The sequence below is a fragment of the Corythoichthys intestinalis genome, chromosome 9, assembly GCF_030265065.1.
Source record: "Corythoichthys intestinalis isolate RoL2023-P3 chromosome 9, ASM3026506v1, whole genome shotgun sequence".
Taxonomy (NCBI): Eukaryota; Metazoa; Chordata; class Actinopteri; order Syngnathiformes; family Syngnathidae; genus Corythoichthys; species Corythoichthys intestinalis.
The window spans coordinates 22,959,198-22,980,185 of NC_080403.1; the positions used below are offsets into that span (position 1 = coordinate 22,959,198).

Genomic DNA, 20,988 nt, shown 5'->3' on the forward strand with positions numbered 1-20,988 from the left:
ACCTGAATGTAAGGGTAGCTATTTACTTGGCAAAGTTACTGCCGTTACCTTTCATATTTTTTTTTTCATTCCAAAAAAAAAAAAAAAAGCACAGTAACCTTTGCTATGTTAGGAAGTCATTTAATGTTGAGAATCAACCGTTAAGTTGTAAAACTACTCGCGTTATTACATTAGTTCCCTTCTGTGTACTTTCGACATGTGAAAGTTTTAAAACGGTTTCATAATTTAAAGATTCAGGTCAAGATTTTGCTGATTTAGGAACCTTTTAGATCAAATGTTACTTAGGTTTGCTAGGAAGGTTCTCTACATCAGAGCCATCTAGAGAAGTTTACTGCTTTAAGATGGAGGTATACATGTGCTCAACGCTGCCGTGTCTCTCATTTCGCATCTAGTTCTCTATACATGTGATTTCTAAAGTAGCATCACGTGGGCGTAGTTTGTAGGCTATCGGCTACAGTCAGGTATTTCCGATAGAGCATTGGTGTCCAAACCTGTCCTCAAGGGCCGCTGTGGGTCCTGGTTTTTGTTCCTACCAATCGAGCACAGACAGTTTAACCAATGAAGTTTGTGCTAAAACAAGCAGCACTTGACTGCAATCCACTGATTACACTTGTGAGACACCAGACTGGTGAAAAGATGTCGTCTTGTTGTGTAGGAATGAAATCCAGCACCCACTGCGGCCCTATGTGAATAGTTTGGACACCACTGCGATAGAGCTTTCGTCTCTGTGAGTTCGTGTCTCTGACTTTTCTCACGTCATTCAACCAATGTAGTAACGCATAGTAACGCACGCCTTTACATCCTCTGTAACGATAATGGCGTTGCCAAGATGAGAAAAATTAATTGATTATATTACTCACGACTGAAATAAATAAAGCCGTTAGTAACGCCGTTATACTCTAACGCAGTTATTAAGAGAGGTGTGCAAAGTTTCCGATTCTTAGATTATTCGCGATTCGGCCATGGAAGATTCGAGAACGGTTCACAAACATCCAAATTCCGATTATTGAAATATGCCAAGTAAAGCGGAAGTACAACACACTCAGCGCGCACGCGGTCTTTGGGGCACAACGAGGAAGAACGCAGCGAGAGTAGCTAAACATCATGCTTCTCATTACCCGGCCCCTCGGGTAATGCCAATGCTCAACTCACGGCTCTAGCTCAACTCATGCCATGAGATAAAAAAAAAAAACCAACAACATACCTGACTGCTGCCGAAAAGCTGCTATAAAGTACGTCATCCACATAACGTAATGGTAGATATAATTTATATGGGACTAGGTGCACCATTGATTCGGTAGCGTGAGCAGCACATCTACAAAAAGGTAGATGCGGGCGTTAGTAAACGGCCGCCATCTTAAAGCAGTACACTTCCCTGCAAGGCTGTTGTAGCGAACCTTCCAAGCAAACCTAATTAACTTTTTATCTAAAATACTCCTAAATCGGTAAAATATTGACTTGAATCTATCTTTTAAAATAGTTTTAAAACTTTCACATGTCGAAAGTAGACAAAAGGGAAATTATGGAATAACGGGAGCAATTTTAACAACTTTAACAGTTGATTCACAACATTAAAATAATTGAATGTAGTTTAAAGCTGCTGTTACAGAATGGGGACTGGAGTTTTTTATTTACTGTTATTTTTGTATATTTGTTTACTGCTATATGTTAACTTGATACTGAAATAGTAGTTTGGTTTAGCCTGAGAGGATTTTGGAACAATTTTGGAACTAATGTACAAAACATTTAATTAAAAAAAAAAAAGAGCGGGGGGGTGCATCAATAATCGTTTTATAATCGTATCGGAGCCTCGTAATCGTAATCGTAATCGAATCGTTAGGTGCCCAAAGATTCCCAGCTCTAGTTATTAACAACACTGGAGACTAGGGGTGTAATGGTACACAAAAATCTCGGTTCGGTAAGTACCTCGGTTTTGAGGTCACGGTTTGGTTCATTTTCGGTACAGTAAGAAAACAAAATGCAAAATATAAATATGCTACTTGTTTATTACACACTTTTGTGCTTTCAACAATAGGAATATTAGCCTATACAAAGCCAGAATTCTGCTCAAAAATAGAAAATACAATATTCTGAAATGTAGATATTTTGAAAAACAAAATAAAAATAACATTGGGTAAGACTTTCTTTAAAAAATTATCTGATGTGCAAAATTGAACAGTTGCAACACTGAACAGTTTCAAGTTTCTCATATTAACTTTATGACCACAGCCTTGAAAAGTAAGGGTTAATTTAGGGCTGTCAAACGATTAAAATTTTAATTGAGTTAATCACAGCTTAAAAATTAATTCATCGTAATTAATCACAATTCAAACCATCTGTAAAATATGCCATATTGTTCTGTAAATTATTTTTGGAATGGAAAGATAAGACACAAGACGGATATATACATTCAACATACTGTACATAAGTACTGTATTTGTTGATTATAACAATAAATCCACAAGATGGCATTAACATTAACATTCTTTCTGTTGAAGACATTTTCTTTTTCTCAGCAAAAACAAACACACAACAGAGCCTTAGAACAGTAACAAAATGAGTATTATTTATAATGTGTGCAAAGTGTGTGTAGTGTACACATAAAAGTGGCCCTCTTCCCTACTCATCCTCTAGCCAGTCGATGAGGCAAACCAACTTTTTACATTTTCTGAGAGTTGTTCCATCTATATTCTTTTTAAATTTGAATTCCCCACCCAGAGGGCCAATCTGATTTTCTTCCATGTTTACATTTAACCAATACCCACGCTGCTCACTGCACTTCTGAGTGGTGCGACGGCCCTGGCCGTTTGTTATCTTTTTTGAGACTGTCAGTCAGCTGATCGTCGCGTCCGCCAGCTGGCTGCCTCCCCTCCCAACGTGACTTACTCTGATTGACGCCGGACGGGCAGACGACGTCGCCGCCGCTGATGGGCCACCCGAGGAAGGGGGCCAACTTCAAAAACTAGCCGCTGTGTCATGTATACATCGTGCAGCGCTTTGTTTACATTTGCGGCAATAACGACACATGCTTTACGGCAGCTAAGCTGATACAAGGTAGTTTGAGCTCGCATCCCCGCGTGTGTGTTGTATTGTGCCTGAGTCTTGTTAACCAAATATAGGCAGCGTTAACAAAAGTCATCTGACCGCTCGTCATTTTACAGTCAACACTCTGAGAGTTCGCAACTTCGCATTTCACAGCATATGTGCTGCGTACCTCCTCGCCAGCTGTTTGCTCGCCATTCATTCACATGTGCATTTGATCACTATTTTGTTACACTCCCGCTTTTCCCGCCGGTATTTTGTGTTCATTCGTTATTGGGTCGTTTTTGTTCACCACTGTAAATAAGAGAACCGTAGCAGTAGAGGTAAACTGCCGTTTTCGTTCAACCCGTTTTGTTTAGTGTAGAAGCCAGGGTAGTGGCTTTCTTGTTATTTCCTTTTTACGATCAGGGTTTACTTAGCGGGTGGGGTTTAAGTGTAGTTTCATTTTGTTTGTTGTTTTGGCCTGGGCTTACGCTGAAGCCAGCTTCTTCCGCATTTTGTATATTTTGTTCATTGCGAGTTCGACTTGTGTGAATAAATTTGTGTCCACTTGCAACTTGTGTGCGCGGCTCGTTTTATGTTACGCCCTTGGCGAGCTGTCCGTGGGACGTAACAGTGGGATTATGGGATGCATGAGCGGGCATCCCGGGCTTGCGTTAAATGCGTCAAATATTTTAACGTGATTAATTAAAAAAAATAATTACCCCCCGTTAACACGCTAAATTTGACAGCACTTTACATTACGTCAGAAACTCGTTCGGTACGCCTCCGTTCCGAACCGTGGACCACGTACCGAAATGGTTCAATACAAATACATGTACTGTTAAACCCTTACTGGAGACATTGGCAAGGTATCCATCGAACACAAGCATAAAGTGCCACAGTACTTACTGTACATAAATTTAACTTCTTTGTATTTTTACAATTTGTGTTATCCAATACAATGCAAACATTCGTCGCTGTAATCCATTTTCAACATAGGTTCCCCATATTGACAGCTGATTTTGCACATAATCTGTTTAAGTGTGTAAACTTGTCCGCCTTGTAAAGTGTTGGAATTTTTCCTCCCTCACAAAGGTAGTTAAAGGCCAAAATTTCACCGCACAGTCGTGTCAAATGATCTAAAGTGATACATCGTTGTTGTCAATTGGTGGTTGCTCATCAATCATGCCCACCCATGAATGTTTGAGTTCTGGCTAATGAATATCAATTTCTACAGCAGTGAATTGGTTAAAAACACGGACCAAAAGTGTTGGGGATGTTGGGTTTGAGCACATGAATGACATTTGGCAAAAATTGATTTGATATACAGGTAAATCGAGTTTAGAGTAACAGAACGACTTAAGCTTATGAATGAAGGTTCCATAACATTGTACATGAAATAACCTTACTTTAAACTGTGTGCTTTTACATTGTTTCCTTTGTTTAGCCCCAACTTTTGCATGCCCTGACAAGCAACTCTGCCCAAAGCTAAGCATAGATCCTAACTAGAGAGCACAGTGGTAGACGGGAGACTGGTGGGGATCTGCAGATAGGTAGGGAGGTAGGTAGGTAACGAGGACGGGGAAGGAAGGAGGGAGTGAATGAGTCATAGCTCATCCCACAGGAGTGAGTGGGCTGACTGTGGAGGAGGATGGCGTCAGCAGCAGGGCCGACAATTTAAGAAGACACATTAAAAGAGGAAGAAAAGGAGCAAAGGCGAGCAAATACTTTGGTTGTGGGCGGATGGAGTTAGCTGTATTGACGGGTAGGGCGGAGGTGGGGGGCGAGAGGAGGAAGGATGAAGGGGTATCCTCGTTGCACTGTAAGAGGAAGGACAAGTGGGGGTGGTTGCGAGGACATAGATGGTTCAAGAGAAACCCTTTCTTCCGCTGCCGTTGCCCATGTATGTCAGGTTTCTGTCGTCATTCAACAAGTTGTCTTGATACGTTCAGTACAAGGAAGTGTGTCATGTTGCCAAATGGTGCATGTGTGTGTGAAATCGAGCCTGTGACGCTTAGACTGATGGGCCGTCCTTTCCAGCTCTCAGGGCGCCCTCCCTGGCAGATTGTGCAACCGATGCAAAGGGGAATCCTCTCTGACATAGATGAGCACGTTGCCTGAACATACACTGTATACGCTGCTGATATCTAATATGCAGAGGGTCTGAGCTAGTCTGCTGTTATTACACATACACAGAGCAGCCTTCACTGCATGCGGAGCACTAACCTTGCAGTCTTTTGTGAAATGGCTTCTCTCTGACGTCAAATGGGTGAGGCGCATGGCTGAATACAGACGAGATGAATTGGGTCAAGCTGCCTGTCGATGGCTCTCCCAATGCCTTCTGTGGGTTTGTCCATGCGTGCATGTACCCGTTTACACGCTGCCTGGGCTTTATTCACCTTCATCCTTCATTCAGTCACTGAGAAAGCTCAAAGGAGCAATCTGAATTGCGACATTTCCAGTTATATAAGTAACAATTTAACAAATTGGTATTTCGGAATGATCGGCATTCGTCCCAGGTTTTCGTGACTCACCAATTAGTTATTCTGACTTTCTTTGAACTTGCTCTGTGAATGTTGTGAACTCCTTTTTCAGTGATAGTGTCATAATTTGTGGAGAAAATGCCTTGACGGTGGTCTGCTGAATGATGACATCTTGAGAGGGCAAAAACCTTATATCTTGTACAACCTTTGGAAAAGATTATGTAATTACCTGTCCCAGTGGATGTTCACTCAGTTTTTTGTGAAGAATAAAAGCAAATCATAGACAGGACATAAAATATTACTCATTTCCAATGGCAACTTTTTGGCTTTAAGTAACACAAATATGAAGACAAATAATCGAAGTAGTCGGTAACATTAACTTTTCTGACCAAGCGGATGGAAAATGTATGGGTTCACTCAATTCTGAGGAAAAATAAACAAGCAAGCACAGCTAATTGTTGCACCATCTCTGCCTTTATAACAGCTTGTAATCTTTGAGACATGTACTTAATAAGTGATAAGCAGTGTTCTTCATCAATCTGGCTCCATCTTTCTCTGATTGCTGTTCCCAGTCCAACTTTGCACGTCGGAGCCTTTTCAGGGACCATTTCCTTCAAATTCCACCATAGATTTTCAATTCGATTGAAATCTGGACAGGCCACAACATTGGCCTTATGTGTGTTTTCACACTTTTTGCTTAATAGCAAGATTACCTTGACGAATGTATTCATCATCCCCAAACATCCTTTCAACTGATTTGATAAGAATTGCGTCCAAAATATTAACACAAACCTGTTCATTTATTGCTGTCTCCCCAGTGTCTTAATGCCTGGCATTGTCGAATTGGACTCTCATGATCAATCACGATAACAGTTGTGAATGCTGTCATATCTTCCTGCAAGTCTGACCGCATAGCTGGAGGAGCTGCATGCCATACTTGCTTCCTCTATGCCAAGGTGAAGCGCTTAGGCAATATCGGTTGTGGAGGTTTTCACAGAATTACCACAGAATAAAGGGCTGAAGTGTGTGTTCCAAACTGTTTTGTTGTTGCACTCTTATTCTGCAAAAGTTTTTGTTTTTGCGAAACACTTTTTTTTGTCAGCTTATTTTGTGTCAGCAAGAATTGTGCTAAGTTTCCCCATATAAATGAACTCATAAATTCATGTAAATTTTTCACAATCAAAATGTTTAAATAATAATGCAACACTTAACAAGCTAGAATCTAGCATCAATCTTGCAACTGACTTGTACTGTATACCTCCGTACATTTTATGTGCAATGTATTGCACGACTATGAAAAAGTCTTGTTGAAAATGAAATATGCATAATGAAAGCCTAATTGAGTTTAGCATGACTCTTGCTCTTGCTTTCTATTTGTGCACTCTGACTCGCTGTGAGTAAATTATTTACAGGGTTGAATTTTAAATTAGATGCCCCATGAAATCAGTAGATTCATCATGGCTAATTTGTGCCATGCACTGGTTACGGAGAGCTCCTATGCATGATTTATTACTCATTAAAAGGGACATTTTCTTGTTATTCAGTGATTTACATAAGGTGTTGCCTCTGCCCAAAGAATTCTTTCTCCTTTTTCTCGCTTGCCCAACAGCTAACTATTGCTCAGTCCCTGCCCCAGCTCGACCTGTTGTGGCTAAATCTGACAGTGAGCTCATGCCACAGACAAAATCTGTATGCTACTGTAAGCCCCAACACACAAATGTGCTTAGAGTAGCCCAGATACATAGAGTGCTATATCTTTCACGAAGTGGAGCCGCATGGATGTTTCCACAAATCCAATGTTTCACCCTAGCCAAGCATCATTTGGTGTGGAAACTTGACACACTGGGCAGGGCAGCTTGGCGTCTGCATCTCAGCTGGTTGCCTGTCATCAGGAGGGTCCCATTTTGAAGTCATCAGTGCATACTGTGTGCCTGTGAAGTGGGTCAACATGGTTTTCACTGCAGCGCTGTGGCAGGGGATGAAGGGGATTTTTGTGAAGTCTTCACCACCTTTTGTCACAAATTTAATCAGATTTATTGACTACAGCAGCCTATTGCTATCATTCGTTTTTAAATAATTGAATATTCAATTGATATTAATTGATTAATCGAATATACAGCTGTGTTCAAGGATTTAGCATTTTTGACATTATAATGTGCACACAAGGTGCAGGTATTACGATTACCAATTTTGGGTTACCGTGCTCAAACTTTAGTGTCTGTGACCTTTTGTGTGTATGGTTTAAAAAGGCGGGATCTGCCTAGGTGAATGTGTAGGGGCAGCAAATGGGAGTTTAAAATTGTCTGGCTTTTACTTGGATGACCATTTAGCCAGTCTTGGGGTAGGAATTGGATTGTTGGACAGTTCAGAGGTTTTACATTATGTTACTGACAGACATAAGGCTTTCTTTATACCGCTCTTTGTTAATTAGCGATATTACCCAAAAAAAGTGGCTGTGAATGAAAAGAATGTTTGAGTATCGTGTATGTCCAAATTTGATTTTTCTAGCCTCGGTAGAGGTTACCCACTCCACCAGGGATGTCCCGATCACATATTTTTGCACCCAAGTCCGAGTCACCTGATTTTGAAAACAGAGTCGTGGTTTTTGGGGGTGTGTTCAATGTATTTATTCAGATTTAGCATTGGAAAGAGATACATATAAGACATGTTTTGTCACCTTTTTTCTTCCAAAGTATAATTTAAAAAAACAAAAAAACATAAACAAAAAACCAACCCTTTTATGCGTATGTATATTTCGGGGTGTCAAACGATTAAAATTTTTAATCGAGTTAATTACAGCTTAAAAATTAATTAATCGTAATTAATCGCAATTAATCGCAATTCAAACCATCTATAAAATATGCCATATTTTTCTGTAAATTATTGTTGGAATGGAAAGATAAGACACAAGATGGATATATACATTCAACATACGGTACATAAGTACTGTATTTCTTTATTATAACAATAAATCAACAAGATGGCATTACCATTATTAACATTCTGTTAAAGCGATCCATGGATAGAAAGACTTGTAGTTCTTAAAAGATAAATGTTAGTACAAGTTATAGAAATTTTTATATTAGAACCTCTCTTTTTCTCGTTTTAATAAAATTTGTAAAATTTTCAATCAAAAAATAAACCAGTAGCCCGTTATTGTTGATGTCAATAATTACTTACACAATGCTCATGGGTGCTGAAGCCTATAAAATCAGTCGCAACCAAGCGCCAGCAGAGGGCGGCAAAACTCCAAAAAAAACAACAAGTACACCTTTCACTGTGCTGTCATTTTAATCTGTTTGAGCAGGGCATTTATGCGTTAATTGCGTCAAATATTTTAACGTGATTAATTTAAAAAATTAATTACCGCCCGTTAACGTGGTAATTTTGACAGCCCTAATATTTTAATGTTTTTTAAGCTCTTCAAATGTAATAATGATAAGTTTTAAACATGTTACTGTCCAACCAAATTATTTTTACGCAAGAGTAATAGAATAATGTGGTGAAAAATGTGGCTGTAGCCTGAACTGTCAAGTCCCCCAAATCGGAATTCTTGCAGCAATTACATCAGCAAAGAGCGAGAGAGACAGGGCGTTATATTAACGATGGAGCTGTGCATTAGTGTTAGCGCCTAGTTTGAACGCGGCTTTAGGGACGAGGCAAGCTTGACAAGTCATAAAAAAAATAAAATGGAAGGGACGGGGGATAAGCCTAAGAATGTTCGGTTGTCTTTCAGTGCTCCAAATAAGCAAACTTTCAAGACTGCTTACACGGCCGAGAGTCTGCGCAAACTGTCCATATATTTATGAGTCATGAACGCGCAGTGCGTGCATGCAATTAATCCATGTAAACTTTAAATATAAAACTAAACGGGGATTGTATTTGTCATTTTTGTCCTCTTTTTGGAAATCAAAACATGATCACCCTTGAATGACGCTGAGCCAGCATTTGTTTTGATTCTGCTGCGCATGCTGGTCAGTTTGCACAGCGCATCTCAGAATGCAAATTAGTGCGCGTGATACTTGAATGGGTTCAATGGACGAAGGCAGTCTGAACGGGCATATGACAAAAAATTGGAATTGTGCATTAAGACCTGTGGTATAAACCCAGCCTTACGGGCAGTTTACATGGCGACTCTGCAACACGAAGACGGAATGACTGAGTAGGGGAATGGCTTGTTTTTTTGAACGATTCGATTCGGGGGGGGTCGCAGCGCATTCATATGAATGGAAACCCCCTTCGCTTCGATGACGTAAGCACTCACACACGTGACATTGGGCGTGCGCAGCGGTGCTATTAAACATTAAAAACGACAAATGGCGGATCGTCAGTTTTACATTTATTTTATTACAGTATTAATTTACTGTTTTTAATAATATTTTTAATTTAAATATGTTGAATGTTTCCATTTTTGTGCCTTTTGGAGCAAAAAAAAAAATGCCATTGCTAAGAGAGGGCGGGTAAGTTGTCTTCCGGGCTGAGGAGCTTGTTGGGGTCAAGTACATCATTGGCTGTGGCCTTGTAAATCCGCACTGCCCCCTACGGCCTGGCATGAATACTGCATAATTTCTATGCGGAATTGCGACATTGTTCGAATGGAGATGGAACCATATAAATGCAAATTTGAAATTTTTCGTATTCTCAGAGTCACCATGTAAACGGCCCCTTAGAGAGAACACGCTGGCTACGCGATAATTGACAGATACACCGTCTTTCAAGTCAGTGCTCATAGGCTTCTCTGGCAACATCAAAGCTTCGCCAGCTGTCACTTATCATTAACTTTAACAAGCAGCAAACTACAGTGCACTGGTGAGCAAGAAAAGCAGCAGGAGCGAGAGTGCAGGCTGTATGCGCATGAAGCAGAGGAATATAAATGTATTTCTTTAATTGTCCACCCCGTGCCTTCGTAGGTTTTCTCCGGGTACTCTGGTTTCCTCCCACATCCCAAAAACATGCATGGTACAGGGTTTCCCCTAGGATTTTTTGAAGCTGCGGTGGTGGGCTGCATCGGAGTCGGACCGCTTCACCATGTCGTTCCACGGCAAAATTGCGTCATATCATGACAGATTAATTTTTTTTTCATATTTTGTTACCCAAGAAGAACCATAACAGAGATCTATTTGAAATATTTCATTAGCCAGGCTAATGTCGTAGCTCTCAGCTATGGTACATGTACGTAAAATGCGTAGCTGATTACAGCTACATTACCCTACGTAATAATACGACTTTTTTTTCTTGTAGCAATAGTATTACTTACATCTCGTAGTCCTTAATATACTACATTAACAGAACAATACTAGTCCTTCTGTTAATGGACCAAAGGTGTAGGTTTGCATAGGGCCGTTAGGAACACAACACTAGGAACTTTTCAGGATGCTCAAATTGTCCCCTCCAACTTTTAGGCAACCTTATTTCCATTATATAATGAGTTCAGTCATAGAGGTCATTTAGATTGTCTTCACATATTTGTAAGGATAGAATTGATCCTACCTTTATTAAGTGAATTACTTTCATTATGTTCAGACTTACAATGACACAATTTTCCCCCTCAAACGCACGTTTGATTGGCTAATGACTTGTTAAATTCCCTTATTTTCAGTGTAAATCTACTAGAAATAAGTGAAATTACCGTAATTTCCCGAATATAAGGCGCACCCATGTATAATGCGCACCCCAAATTTACTTGTAAAATCTAGGGGAAATTATTTTACCCATTTATAACGCACACCCTAATTTTAGCACCAATAAATAGAAGAGTACAAGAAAACAGAGCTCGTGTACAGATACAGAAATGTCATTTTACTGACTGGTGAAACACAGAACAAGCATAGCATATTGGTAGTTCAAAACATTACCATAAACTGACAATATTTACGGTAATAATATGATTTGACAACTTCTCCAACTTACCAGAATCTAGGAGAAAACAAAACAGATGTGACTTTTCTTTTAAAGACTGCTGTATAACTTGCTCGTTTCATCATGATGAATAAATGTTTCTTCCATTGATACGGTAAAATGAAAGTGAGAACGTAAGTCGGAAATCCGAGAGAGCTCATCGCTGTCGACACGACAGTAACAATAGGAACTATTGTTATTTGGGTTTGAGTTTCCCGAGGGACAGATATAGTTGACGGACACACACAGGAAGTCTGTGTTGTTACGTTTGTTATGGTCTGAGTTGCAGAGCTGAAAAGTGAAAAAAGGCGAATTTAACACCGACGAAATCATTCGGCCAATCAGAGTGAAGTATTATCGAAACAAAATGGTGACGTAAAGTACCGTAATGGTCGGCAACGGATAGCCGCATACGTTTTTTTCAACACAACGTGGCCGTGTCAATAAAAAAAAAAAATCAGTTTATGTCTCCATCCATGTACCCGTTTATGATGCGCACCATGATTTTACAAGTTGATTTTGGGGAAGAAAGTGCGCGTTATATTCGGGAAATTATGGTATCTGCCAGTTCAAGTAAATTTTGCTCAGATTTCTTGAAAAAAAAAAAAAACAGCTATCTGAAAATAACTATTTTAAGGAAAAAGTGAGTATATTTAATCTTAAAAAAAAAAAAAAAAAAAGCTTTTTTTCGTCAGAAATGTTCTTCTTTAAAGAAGTGATATAGTTCAAAACATTATTTGAAATACTTTTCCCCCTTGATTTTGATGAAAAATGACCAACCTGTAGATGTATGGGCTTAATAAGAACAAATGGTAATATTTACGTAGTGTAATTGAATAGTCTGACCCATTAATCTGTTAACTAGTCTTTAACACTCAAAAGAAGATGGAAAAAATTATTCGAATAGGTTTAAGAAAAATCATCACATTGAAATGTTATAAATTTGCAGTGTGAAAGTTAGTACAAGTCAATACAGATTTATTTTTGCATTGATCATTCAGCCTATCAATTAATTAGGTTCATATTGGTGAGAAATTAAGCCCTGATCCCTGTTCATCTAATCAGTTTGGTTATATTAATGTCCTGTTCCCAGCAAAAAGTGTACATGCAGGTTATGCTGTTATAGCGTCCCCACCAGTATTGAGACCAAACCTACGTCCTTGTAATGGAGCCATTTCAAGGTGTAGGGGGAAATTCTAAGTGCCGTGTAAAGAGTTTTACTAGTTTTGGTGAGGTGAATAGTTTTTTTTTTGTTTTTTGTTTTTTGTTCGTGAACTACTTTTCCACATAAACGCACATCGAGGTACCATTTAGCTTAGCAAGGAGAGGTATGAGAGACATTTTTCGAGTGTCCCAGAGCTCGTGAAACTTGGGGGGGAGCGCATTTATCAAGGTTTCGTCAGCCGTGATTGCATATTTCCGTCCGCTGCAACACCCCTGCATTTTCTGCTGTTGAATGCGTTGTTGACACATGAGCGCGGCGGCACTCTGACCCACCGTTCAGTGCAAATTCATTCCAACTTGCCTTTCCGTCCAAGACGGCCGTCCACCGCTCACTTTTGCCAAAAAGTCAGATCCAAAATACAGTAGTGCCCCGGATGAGGGGAAGAAGGACAGGAGTTTATATTGGCTTAGCCACTTTTTTGTGGCAACAGTAATAAAGAAAAGGAATAATAAAATAACGGCGGGCTCCTTTTCGCTTCGCTAGATGTCACAGCTCCCTGTCCGATCGTCACTTTTTAAGGTGGCCCCGTATAGTTACGGACATTACAATACACAATGAATAGGTTGCCGCTGAACCTTTCACATTAGCCTGCCGTGAGTTTGAAACGGCCTTAAAAAATGAAAAAAATACAATATCTCTTTTGCACGGCGTGGCGGCTTTTATTTTGTTGTGGCGGTGCGCCACAATATTTAAGTTGTAGGGGAAACCCTGTTGTAGGCTGATTGACCACTCTAAATTGTCCATAGGTGTGAGTGTGTGGTTGAATAGTTTCTCTCCTTGTGCCCTGCGATTGACTGGCAACCGATTTAAGGTGTACCCCGCTTACAGCCCATAGTTAGCTGGGATAGGCTCCAGCATCCCCGCAACCCACGTGAGGACAAGCGGCTTGGAAAATAAAGGAATGAATGAATAAAATTGAATTAAAAACCAAAAAATACAATTAAGTGGTAGTTATGAGGTAGCTATCTGTGACCTATTTACAGACACAATTTTTTTCAATGTGACGTAATTTGTTTTAAAGTTTAAAATACGCGAGTGAGTAAATTTTTAAAGTCATTTTTCTTTTTAAAACTAAATATTAGACTGCAATTAATGATTATAACCTAAAAATTATAGATAATTCCAATAAAAAATATAAATTACTTACCTTGTTTTTATGGCTGTGTTGAAACAAAAGCAGTTGTGACGTGTCCGTAAACAGGGGTCGTAGGCATAAAACAGACAAATTAAAATTAGTCCGGGGGCATAGTGTGCCATGAAACTGCTATGGCAGCGTATAGACATATTGTTCTTTCAAATACAACAATTTTTTTGGCTTAAAATACTGTCGTTTACTTAAAAGGCTTTTTCATTCTTTTGTTTGTTTTCCGCCATTAACAAACATGACTGAAGAAGGGTGAGGGTTGCGGACTGATAGCAGTGTTGCTGATTTTCACGCTAGCCTACACTGTGGTACTTAGATTGCTGTATTTTCTTGCCCTCATAACACAACATAATCCTTTAATTAAATGGCTCCTTGATGTTACTAAAGCAAATTAAACATAATACAAAAATGGTAGAACGATATATTCTTTAAGTGATGACTTACATTATCAGAATGGTAGAGAAGACCACTGAAAGCCATCAACATTGGACTTCCAAACTCTTCCAAACTTTGTTTTGCATCAGCATTAAAATTGTAATGGCAGATCACCGAGATGGTCCTATTTTTTTTCGATGTACGATCTCCAAATCACCGAGTCCTGATGAAAACAATTATATGAACCAATCGGCATATAAAAATTATAATGATGTTAATGTTTTGATCCATTTTCAGTTGGATTTTGCTTAACAAATCTATATTGATCCAGATGAATAAATTGCTAAACCCCTATTGATAAAACACATATTTTAATATGCAGCAAAGTTTTTGATGATGAAGCCGGGGTTATTTGCTTGGTTGCCATGGTAACCAAGTCATACTCAGCATTGGTTCACAGTAGACTGATGGACTGAACAATAGATTTACCTTATTCAGTAACAATCTCTAAAATGAGCAGATTCTGTTAAATTTTTAGGAAAGCATTAAAATATGTCATTATTTCCAAATCTGCAAAATGTTGCCTTTACCACTTGAGCATCTTGAATTTTGTAACTCTTAATTGACGACCCATCAAACCTTACTCAAATCTGGCCACACCAATGCATGCCTGACTGCTTCTCCTTATTGCTATCATCTGTTATCGATGTTCCTCTTGGTGTTTTGCTTAAAGCTGTGTTTATTTTTGCCATCATTCCCCAAACGCACCCCTACCACCACCCTCACTGGTACTTGCTCAACACAAATGGCAGCAGTTGAAAATGACGTTGCCGTCTCCTTGACAACCCAATGTGCCAGTAGCTGTGAGTGTGTTGCGGGAAGCAGGCGGAGTGTGAGGAGGGAACATGAAAGAGGATTGGGGTGGAGGAGGAGGGACTATGTGAAGCCAGTTTATTCATAAGCGCACTATTTTAGCACAGTGTGGCCCCGAGGACTGATATCAGTGCGAGCCTTTGAATTCTACCCCCGAGTCCTTAGTTTTTTAAAAAAAAATTGCCGTTAGTCTCAGCTAAAACGTCTTTCCTGTCAATATGTATACCATACTATATCTTAATGGCTCAAGCTTCCAATTCAATTACTCTAAACATAACCAAAAGAGGATGTACCGCAACGGAGAAGATTGTCTCAATAAGGCAAGTAGTGGGAGTCTTGTATAAGCCTGGCTGTGGGCGTCACGGCTAATGCCGCTGCTTGTGACGCAGTTGCTGTAGCAGCGCCCGGGTTTTCCCAGCTTTGGGAAACCCTGCCTCGATTGTTCGCTTATCTCTGACGATCCTGCAGCACACGCAGGTAATCTGCTTTTGTGCTTGCATGCGAGACAACCTTCAGGGGTACGATGAATCAATGTCATGTTTAGATATATTTTTAGATAGACAAGAAGACGCTTGGGATGCTAAAAAGTTTTGTAAGAGAGTGATGGATTCAGGAAATGAAGGGAGAACAAACCTGCTGGAATGTAAGCTTGCGCCTTCTATATCCCTTCTGCTGCATGCAACAGCAGCAAGCAGAAGAGATGAGTCACCCGGTATGTACGCGTTTGTGTGTGTGTGAGAATCTGACGTCATGCGTGTCTTCCTCTTTTTCGCTTTGACTGTTCAGGGCTCCCGAGTGGAAGAGGGACCATGTTGCTGCACTGAGGCTAAGGGAGACACGCGAGAGGCCCCAGAGGAGCGCTGAGGTGGTGGCTGGCCCGTTGGTGTGCTCCTCCTCTCCGACTGGCCAGCAAGCTGCTCCCCCTTCAGTGCACCTGATTGATGTAACTATATAGTTTATTGCATTGTACTTTGAACCAGATACTTATGCAAAATTTTAAATGGTAAAATGTGCTCAGAAGTTACAAGGACAACAAATCTGCAAGTGTTTGCACTTGGAATTTGTGGTGGGGGTTAAGCAACTTCTGATTTTGATGGTTGATTAATCGAGACATCAATATTTTTCACATTTGTGACTACGTGTGCACAGGTCTTGTTATAAGTAGGGTTGTTCCGATCATGTTTTTTTGCTCCCGATCCGATCTCGATTGTTTTAGTTTGAGTATCTGCCGATCCTGATATTTCCCGATCCGATTGCTTTTTTTTTGCTCCCGATTCAATTCCAATGATTCCCAATAATTTTTCCCGATCATATACATTTTGGCAATTTATTAAGAAAAAAATTAATAAAACTCGGACGAATATATACATTCAACATACAGTACATAAGTACTGTATTTGTTTATTATGACAATAAATCCTCAAGATGGCATTTACACTATTAACATTCTTTCTGTGAGAGGGATCCACGGATAGAAAGACTTGTGACTTTGAGTATTGTGAGTAAATATTGCCATCTAGTGTATTTGTTGAGCTTTCAGCAAATGATACTGCAGGCATGCCCCGATGCATGATGGGAGTGGAACCATGATGGGAAGTAAAACCATGACTGTGCGTCGTGCTACCAACGGATATATCTTTTCTGCTTTGGGAAATAACATAAGGTGTTAAGACAAAGATCTATTGCCACCTTGCTTCCCCACATTGCTTCCCATGATATATCTAATCATAGGGAGAGGGATTGCAAAGTATTAGCCAAATTAAGAAAGGCTTCAAAGGCTGCCAAAGTTCACTCTACTCATGTTGTGCTGTCTTTTATCTCTCTATAAAGATAAAACGGTGTCATTACAGATTGAGCGCGACAATGAGTGTGAGGATCGTGCAGCGTATATATGAATAGCGTTAAATATTTTAATGTGACACATTTTTTAATAAATTAATTGCTGCCGTTATCGGGATATTTTTGCTAACCCTACATTAAGCCTAAACTAAAGACTCTGGATGAGTGTAATATATTATGTCTGTAATGTTAAATACAATAAGAAAACGATTTAATTAAAAAAAAAAATATATATATAATAAAAAAAAGGCATGGCCGATATTTTTTTGCCGATTCCGATACTTTGAAAATGACGTGATCGGACCCGATCGATCTGCATCCGGGACATCTCTAGTTATAAGGTCACTCTCACAGCACTTGTTGATCTATTTTTAATGCCAAAACACACGCTTAATTGACTTTCAGCCATAACTGTCATAGCGGAGTGGTAAAGTGAAGAAATTGTCTTAATTCCTCGTGTGCTGTGTACTTGACATGAACAGGATGCCACAAGCAAAATAGAAAATGATAACTTGCAAATTCAATTATGGGTGATAGGGGTGTCGGTTAACACGTTGATAACTGCATTAATGCAATCCCCTATGATGCCGTCAAATTTTTTAACGCGTGATAAATTATGGCCCTGCCCACCCCAAGAAGTTTGGACTTCAAGATAAGGCACACGTTTCCGTGGCCACCATAGTTTGGCCAGAGAGCCAGAGTGAAATACGGGTTTTGAGACAAAACCTAATATTGGATTTTAATGGCCAAAAAAGGAGCTCATTGAGGCGGCGTGACAAACAGGCCAGGCAACTTGGTACGATCCATTATGGCTGTTTTCGAGCATGTTTGGATGAAAAAATACAGCGATGAATATCCTGGCGCTCTTGGCGCAGCTCTTGGGCCAACTGAGCGTTTTTACCCAAATTGTGGCATACCCACCTTAAAATGCACAGATGAACTATATAAATGCTTTAGAAATCGAACATTTTGGTGAGTACAATCATTTTATCTAATTTTTTTTACATTTTTTGGGTAATTTCATAAATAATATTAAACCAATGATAACAAATCATATATTTCATTAAAGTATACACTACCGTTCAAAAGTTTGGGGTCTGAGCGACCCCAAACTTTTGAACCGTAGTGTAACTTTTGAACGGTAGTGTATATAGTGATACACATAAAATAGAATACGGGTTTTATAGATTGTACCCAAAAAATTAAATGGAAACTCCACGCGGGACATGGGCTTGAACCATTGATCTCAGAACTGTGAGCGGACATGCTAACCTCTCTTCCTCCCTGCTGCCCCTTTTTTTGTTTTTGAGTTATTTGGGGAAATAAATGTTTAATTCATCTTTACAAGTGTAAAGTTGCCCAACTATTGTTTGTAAGTAGACTTAAATTTGAATTATATACGGTAAGCACATTGGTTAACTCCTGTGCTAATAGTTGAATTTAAAACTTAAAATATATTTTTGCATTATAAAAAAAATGAAAACAAAATGCGGTTAATCGCAAGTTAACTATGGACTGCATGCGATTAATCGCAATGCGCTAAAAAATTTTATTCACTCGATGCCGCTAGTATTAAAATTTGATGAAATAATAGGGCGGAAAAATAAGCAATGAATTTTTTAATTGTGGGTTGCGATTAAAATTTTTAATCATTTGAAAGCACTTGTGATTGTATGATCAAAATTGTTGACCCCAAAATATTTAAGTCGATTTCGGCATACTTAATCTGTCAAACCAGGCGTAGTGCAGTGTCACTACGGTTTGGCAGATATATTTGCGAAGAGTCCCATAAAATGTCGGTTTTCAACTAGGAGAAATAAACTGTAAGACTAAATACTCACAACAAAGAAACCTATATGTGCTTTACGTTCAAATACAGGACAAACTTTGCATTATTTTTGTTCCTCAAACAAGTTACCTTCATGCTATTATACAATGAAAAACAACTTTGACGCACTAATGAAAATTTGCATTGTGTCACTGTTAGGCATGTGCCGGTATGAGATTTTCACGGTACGATAACCATGAGCAAAAATACCGCGGTTTCACGGTATCACGGTATTGCAGTTATAGCTCCAAAATTTTGAGATGTATGGGTTTAAAAAAAAAAAAAAAAATTTTTTTCCATTGAACAGGATTTTTTTTCAAAACATATTTGCAAATAGGAACATGAATATAATGTGAAAATAAATAAACAAAAAATAACATATAAAATTAAAATAAATAGAACCTAGACTATACCCACAGCCACAGCTCAAGTTGCTCAATATTAGAGTAAGAACAAAATAATTACTATAAAGAGTAAAAAGACTTCTAAATAAAATTAAAAATATATACTGTATGACTTTTTTTAAGGGGGAAGCTCAAGTGAAGTTTCGCCATTTTCAGCCACTGTGTCAACTCTAGTCTACATGATGCCATGCCTTTGTGTTAAAAAGAACAAAGAATTCATAAGTTAATAAGTTAGTTGAAAATGTATAAGTTAGTTTTATAAATTATTTAAAATGTAAATATTGTTGAGGAAAGGTTTCATCTAAAAATAAAAGTGAGGAGTGAGACCTCCTTTTCTCAATTAGCGATCTTTGACGCGATTCTTTTTCTTCCCCCCCTTCATTCAAGCTTGTCTCTCACTCAGCGGCTGTGAGACATAAAACCACAACGAAGCTGCTCTCCCAGCTTAGCCTAGGCTAATATTCGTCTTTGTAAGTTTTAGTTAGTTTGTATATTGAATTTGAAAGGAAAATGTGCGTTTTGTTTTTGGCGAACTTTTTAATGGTGCTACTGCTATCCTGTTGAACCTAATCACACGTGGAAAAATACAATTGTACAACGTTTTAAATGTATTCATTTGTATATTTCACCACGATTTGAGTGCTCAATAAATTGAAGAAAAGTACGCCTTGTGTTTGGAGGATTTGTTTGTGGGTTTGCTGGCTGTTTAGCAGAATAGCATCACTGACACTCAAGGCAACAAACGGGAAGGGGTGAGCGCTGCCGCACCAAGCCACTTCGGCTGCATTTTGGCACATGAAAAATAGCGAATACCGTACTAAGGTATGACGGAAAATTTTAGTGGTTTTGAAACCGCGACGTTTTCACACCACGGTAAACCGTGAAACCGGTAACCGGCACATGTCTAGTCACTGTGTTAATCTTCGAGTGCCACCAGCGTGGAGAAAATTCCATAACCATGTGCTGGCAAAGTACTGGTATGTATTCGTGTAACCCGATGCGCGTTCCTATGCAATGTACTTACGGTAGAGGCAATTCTATGTCACATTTCGCTGATCTACATTTGTCACGTGACCCATGTTGTCACCCCGACTGAATAATAAATGTTATTAGGGGTGCACGACATTCATTTTTTGAAACCGATATCAATAACTTCCTGCTCCTCAAGCCAATACACATACGATAACTGAAAAAAAAAATATATATATAATTTAAAAACGTATATCCACCTGAGTTTTTTTTACCTGTAGGTAAAAAAATACTAGTGGTGGATTCAGCATAGATTTGCCTTTGACCGAACCAGAATTTTCATGATGACATGAATATTATTATAATGAACGAAACAAAGACAAGAAAATTTTTGGGTTCAAGCAAAGTGCCAATATTTTTTTTTCAAATAAATATAATTTGAGTCAATCACAATCAATCAGTCAATATCATTGACAATGTGTTCCCCTGAAAATGAGCATTGAAATTATACAAACATAAACCCAACAGGTATTGTGCTCTGTCAGCAGATAAAACATTTGGTGCAACAGAAGAGGAGACTTTTGTCGTCTTGGTCCATGAAACAATTTTGTTAACCTGGTAATTATAGGACAGCAAGCCTATCAATAACCAAAAGGCCTCTCAAGCTGTAAAATGCAAACATTTGCTAATTTCCATAGTAAGGTTTATCACTCCGTGATGGAGAAATACGGCCTCTAGAACAGTAACAAAATTTGCATACTGGCAAAACAGGACTGGAAACAAGCGCACAAATCCCAATCCACCGACACATCCCAAAATGATTATATATTATCGGGTTTATTAATAATGTTATTCGAGTTATTGGGATGACGTCATAATTCGTATTATAGGACCGACCGATAATTATCGTGCAGCTCTAAAAGTTA

General features: G+C 39.0%; 1 protein-coding gene across 12 annotated transcripts in view; it reads left to right on the forward strand.

The window, feature by feature from the left end:
- The window catches only part of LOC130922445 (R3H domain-containing protein 2), a 93,567-nt gene that overhangs the window by 35,954 nt on the left and 36,625 nt on the right, over positions 1 to 20,988 (forward strand). For 11 of the 12 annotated variants that reach the window (XM_057847252.1, XM_057847260.1, XM_057847256.1 and 8 more), the window contains one exon: positions 15,809 to 15,965. The gene's annotated coding sequence lies outside the window, so the exon portion shown is untranslated. Of the gene's footprint in view, positions 1 to 15,416; positions 15,666 to 15,808; positions 15,966 to 20,988 lie in introns of those variants that run through there. The other variant, XM_057847254.1, reaches the window with a different exon arrangement.